Genomic DNA, 6,604 nt, shown 5'->3' with positions numbered 1-6,604 from the left:
GCTAGGCTTATGTGGAAGTCCATGGAGCTTTTAACCCATGGATCCTTGGAAAAGGAAAAGACATGGGTTATTAGGGTTTCACCCTAACCATGCATACTATATAAGCATGCTTATGGAGCATGAAATGAAGCCTAAGAGAAAACTAGTGAACTAGTGTGTGTGTGCATGTGTGTGGCCGATTTATACAAGGTGTATACTCTCATCAAAGTTTTCCAAGAGTTTGTGGTGTTTGTGATTCCATTTGAGGCATTCACACTATTGGTGCTTGGCCCTCAAACTCCTTAGAACCAAACTCACCAAAAGGTATGTAATCTCTTCTAACTCTTTTATGTTGAAATGTTCCCCATCCCATGTTAGATAGGTTATAAACCTTGGAAAATTATTATTTTGCATGTATTTAGACAAACATAGATCCAAGGTTTATTAGGGTTGCATGCACACTTAGAAAGTGTTAGATTGCTCAAAACCCAACTGCTCTGTCGTCTTGAGCACTATCTCAGTGCTCCTTATCGCTATTTGTCCGATCTCAGTTCCTACCCAGACTATCTTGAGGTGACTGATGAAAACGAGTTGTTGTCCATAATCAGCTTTTGAACACTTATGTCTGACAAACCAGCCAACACTCACCCATAAACCAAAATAAATGGAGGGGGTCCTCGCACCAAAGACCAATTAATGATACCACTGTCAGAACCTTTCTGAAGAATGAACCTTAATACTCAGCCCTCAGGCACTACAAGAATGACCTGTTGATCTACATGGACCCGATCTCTACACTAGGTCTAACCTCCCATCGGACAAAACCACTCTGCCACCAACCCAGGTTGATTCAGCTCCAGTCCCGAACTGATTGACCGTGCTCGGCTGGAACTATCCTCTGATATCTGAAACATAAGGTCCAACTATCTCCAATGCGTAACACCAATACCAAAGACAATATTGACTCCCGACTTAGAAATGGAATATCTACAGGCTACTCTTAGCACCTTCGGCAACATGACTCCACATCCATTCCATCCAACAAAACTATCTTACTTAGTCACATTGTACACGTAATCACTAAGTTCTATTAACCCTAACCGAATGTTACAACCTATCTGTAGTCACTCATCACTTTCAACCTCTGTCGTCTACCCCTTACTACTCTTCATATGCATTGTGGTCCTTCCCACGCCAATGAGCACACCCATCCAGGTCTAAGTCATCAGATGGTACCCATGACCACTTCAATGAAATCCATCTAAAACTGCAATCCCAATCGACGTACCTTTCTAACGGACATAGTCAAACTCAAACGCAAGAGTCTGGTTCTACCGCAGAATTGAACTCGCTCAAATTCCATCTGACACTCAACTCATGCCCTGAGATCCAAGGATCTACTTTGTGTGTTACACTTTAATCCTTCTGGCTTGTGACAACCCCTTCCCTAAATTAGGACGTAATGGTTCCCGACCCTCACTGAGACCCCAGTCTCTCAGCTGATCCGGCCACCAGATCCTCAAAGTTTCAAATGACAAGGCTACTCAATCCTAAGAACACCTCTATGTCACACGCTGTCTAGTGAATGCGACTACTTCCCGTAGTCCCATGACACTCTCTCACTGACTAGTGTATACTATGACTCCCTTATCCCCACAAAACTCTCTCGTTGACTAGTGAATACTACGGCTCGCCGTGGTATCACGATACTCCTCGCATGCTAGTGAATGCTTCGGCTCCCCGTAGTATTACAATACCCTCTCTCACTGACTCATGGATGATACGTCTCCTCGCAGTATTACAATACCCTCTCTCCCTTACTCATGGATGCTACGACACCCCGTATTATTACAATACTCTCTCTCTCGCTTGCCATGGGCTCACCCCATGGTTTACCCAGACCGTCCTAAGTGGTTACTCCCACCGAGAATGTAACACCCTAAAGTTTGGAAAGCCAAGAAAAGAAAGAAAACCTCAAGTTTAGGGGAGACTCGGCGAGTCCATGGAGGGACTCGGCGAGTCCGAGCGGGATCCGTGTTGTGGTGAAAGCGACCGACTCGGCGAGTCGGCCAGGGAGACTCGGCGAGTTGGGTCTGAATGGGGAAAACCCTAAACCCGGGAACTTGGAGCCTATTTAAGTGTCTCATTCTCCTTCCTAGGGTTCATTTATTGCCTCTCTACCCCAGAACATCAAACCCTAGCCGCCATTTCCGTTTTTGGAGCTAGATCTTGCCTTGAAGAATGCATTAAGCTTGGAGGAGGAAGAAAGACCTTGGAGGTGCAAGAAGGGATTGTAGATCTGGATTGTGGAGTCATTTCAGACCAAGTGGAGGTAATAAGTTGTTGCTTGGACTCTCTTTTTCATCTAGATCTACTCTTATGTGTGGGTTTTGGCCATTGTTGGTATGATATGTAACCAATTCGAGTTGGAGGTTCAGATCTGAGGTTGCTACCTCAGATCCATGCTGGTTTTGGTCTAGAATCCCCTAAAGTATCAGCCTTTGGTATGTTGAAGAAGCATGTTTGCCATAAACCCGAATTTAATGTGTTTTGAGCTTAGATCTCTCAATCTACACGTAAAGTTTGCCACTTTACGTGGGGAATAGGCCCTAGAAGTATGGATCTAGGAGTTGGAAGTTCAGTTTGGCTCGAAAAGCCACTGCATGGATTGAGGAATGGATAGACTCGGCGAGTCCTTCGAGTGGACTCGGCGAGTAGCTTGAAGGTGAGGAGGAACTCGACGAGTAGGATGAACAACTCGTCGAGTCGGATGAAGATAGGCATGGCCTCGGCGAGTTGGATGAACAACTCGACGAGTTGGTTGAAGATTGTCTAGGACTCGGCGAGTCAGATCGCGAAACCCTAAACCCTTCGAGTCGAGACCCGAATCAGTGAGTCGGGTGGTGACTCAGCGAGTTGGACAGGACAGGAATTGGACCTAGTTGGACTCGGCGAGTCATGGATTGACTCGGCGAGTCGAGTCGCGAATAAGAAAGACTCAGGGCATATGAACTCGGCGAGTCAGTAGATAGACTCGGCGAGTAGGGTTGACTCGGAAGGTTGACTTTGACCAGGATTTTGACCTTGACCAGATTTGACCTAGTAACCTTTGGAGGTCAGTCGGACTAAGTGTTATATTGATATTGGTAGCTTGAGGAGCTAGTGGAGCAGCAGTTCAGAGTTAGAGGTCAAGTAGCAGTCAAGAGGATTAGCAGCATCAGTTCAGCAGTCTCAGGTGAGTTTCCTTCCAGTAGGGACGGGTCTAAGGCCACAATGCCGGCCCGTCCAGTTAGCAGTAGTTTCCGGACTTCGGCCCGATGCAGTAGTTAGTATGTTTGATGCCTTCATGGCTCAGACAGGATTTATGTGCTATGTTTTATGTGTTATGTGTTATGTGTTCCGGGCTACGGCCCGATGTAGTATGCAGTATATGTGTTCATGCTAGTTGATATGTTATGCTATGCTATGTTCAGTCAGTTAGCCCGAACTTCGGTCCGATGCAGGGGACAAGGTCCCAGTCAGTTTTCGGACTTCGGTCCGATGCAGGGGGCAAGGCCCCAGTTAGCCCGGACTTCGGTCCGATGCAGGGGACAAGGTCCCAGTTAGTTTCTGGACTTCGTTCCGATGCAGGGGGCAAGGCCCCAGTTAGCCCGGACTTCGGTCCGATGCAGGGGACAAGGTCCCAGTCAGTTTCCGGACTTCGGTCCGATGCAGGGGACAAGGTCCCAGTCAGTTTCCGGACTTCGGTCCGATGTAGGGGGCAAGGCCCCAGTTAGTCCGGACATTGGTCCGATGCAGTGGGCAAGGCCCAGTATGTGCTTTATATGTTTTTGTATGGTATGTGTTAGATTGGGGGAGCTCACTAAGCTTCGTGCTTACGGTTTTCAGTTTTGGTTTCAGGTACCCAGTTTTCAAAAGAGGAGCTCAGGGAGATTGCAGTGCACACACCGTAGTCAGTTAGCCTGGGAATGTTCAACTCTGATAATGATATTATGTTTTGAATTAATACTCGAGAATTTATGTTATGACTTATGATACAGTTTTTATAAATATGATTCTAGTAATGCTTTTAAAGAAATTTTTGGTCGTGATTTTTGGGTCGTTACAGAGAATCAATTCGCTCTCTTGTCAATCTACAATCTCATCCTTAAGTCATCACTACACTAAGTTCACTAACTCGTAATCTACGACCCAACATAGATAGGTGCACACACCTACCCATATTATGCACCACTACTCTTGATGAAAATTCTTGTGGATAAGGAACTTTTCTCAGCCCAGTTACACCCTTGGACAATCCCCGTCTAGAAATAATTACTATTGATCTCATATTCTGAAATATAGTCGCTTGATGTTCCACTTTCCATCTGACAAACCCATATCTCACAGTAATCCACACAATTTAGGGCATCATACTCGGATACCTCGATACACCATCACAAAATCTCATGATATCTCACCACGACCACTGATCTTCTATTTGCACAACTCAAAACCTTGAAGTTCTTCTAGCTCACTGTTTGTAGTACGGAGGAATTGTCAGCGATTAAGAACTCGTTGCTGAAAATCCAAGGCCCCATTCTCTACTGACCAAGTGCATACAAAAACTAATCATACCGACTCTGAAGTTGATTGGCAATTCAACTACTGCCCCTCCTAGTGTGTAGATATCAATCTACACCTCAAACTAACAAGTCTCTTAACAATCGCAGAACATTCCTGATCAATGGCAACTTTCCATGAAAATACTCATTAATCCCTGAGCACATACAACATGCATCATCTCTATAACTCAATCCTCGAAGCTGCAACTTCAACATATTTATAATCCTCACAACGTAAATACCCAGTTCTCCCCCACTTAGGGTTCGAACCATTGCCACTTGGCATGTTGCTCAGACCTCACTATGAATTGGCTCACCAATTATACCATCCTCGCCCCTTGGGACGTACTACGCAACACTCGATGACTTCCAGGATAATGACCAATTAACTCCAAATGTTCTGAATCTCGGATGAAGACCTCAGAACTCTCTCAATGTGACTACCTCTAGTCACCCAAAACTCTCATACCAACCCTTCATTGAACATCTCAAATGTCCTAAATTTATTACGAATCTCTTCCTGTAAACAATGAACTATCACACACACCACATCTCCTGATTCCTCAACCAATATTCTATCGCATGAGTTATCATAAAAGCAAGGGACCTTACTCACACAATCAATATACAATGTAAACGAAGAGGGTCGCCGCCCTGATATACTCCTCTTGGTCACCTGGAACTGCAGCTAAAATATAACTTACTTTACTCAAATAATTCATATCATTGTCCTCATCCATCTCAATCCCCACTGATGACTCTCTTATGGTATAAGAAATACTTCACAGCAGACGTACTACAATTACTCTGGTGAAAATATCGCAACTATATGCTACCCTATGGGGTTTACCTCCAAACTCTGAAACCGGAAACTCGTTATCTCTTTCGCTCCACACGGAATGCAAACATAGTGTAATTCTCATCACAGAAAGTGACATCTCAACCATCGGTCGATCATTCAACCCAGACCATAATTCTCTATAAGGCACTATCTCCACTTTTCCTCGAGTCTTGCGATTCCAACTGGAAGCTCACCGGTCAAATCCCTCGAGATCTAAATTCAAATTTCCTCACAAGGTACACTCTATTAAAGCTCGATTTGCATAGCCCTCTGGCCCCACAATCTACCATATCCACTCTCATCCTGAATAACCATAGTGGGATAACGGGTAACGTTGCAAGAACTCTCTACTATGAACCATGTTATCTCCCCCTCAAATTAGGTATTTAGAACCTCTGGAATTCTCCCTGTTTCGAGTATGGGTCCTCTGCTTTCAGTAGTACGGGTCCATACTGCCTGCCACATCTACCCATAAATCTTACACAGATCTTCCCAAATTTCCTAAGTAGCTTCTCAACCTTCTCGATCACCAATCCCATTACACATATTCGTTGTCCAGTGAATACTCACCTCTAAACTGCATACTCATCGTACTAAAATTACATCCTAGGATCTCGTAGGTTCTCACACTTCTTTTCCATTAGCTGCAAAAGAACTCCTCATGATGTCAGCCATCTACTACCTAAATATCATCATATTCACTTAGTAGCTGACTCCCATCATCCAGAGTTCCACAAGTACGAAGCAAGTAGCATTCAAGTATCAAATTATGTTTACCAGCACATAAAGCCACTCTAACATACAACTCCACTCGCTCTATCCACAACTCAAAAGGCATCACTGAACTCAATCAACCCTACCTATTGTGGGTATCCAACTACTCTCTCAGTACATTCCTCAAATGCACATCTAGGTATCTCTCCCCTTTACTCAAAGATCTCTCTAAAATATACTTGCTAGGTACTCCTACTAAACACATACATAGAGCAAATAGCAGATGATATCAATAAGTAGCATTCCCTAAGTTAAGGAATCATGAATCTGGCAACTCTATCTCTAAATTCCTGAAATACCTAGCCAATTCTCTAGCATGCAACTCTAATATCTCATAGGTAGCTCATAATATAAAAAATTAATGGTATTTTGGGAAATCACCATTTGGGCTCTGGCTGATTATATA

This window comes from Lactuca saligna, chromosome 5, assembly GCF_052625555.1.
Source record: "Lactuca saligna cultivar CGN05327 chromosome 5, ASM5262555v1, whole genome shotgun sequence".
NCBI lineage: Eukaryota > Viridiplantae > Streptophyta > Magnoliopsida > Asterales > Asteraceae > Lactuca > Lactuca saligna.
The sequence above is the reverse complement of the archived record's forward strand: the minus strand, read 5'-3'. Positions refer to the sequence as shown.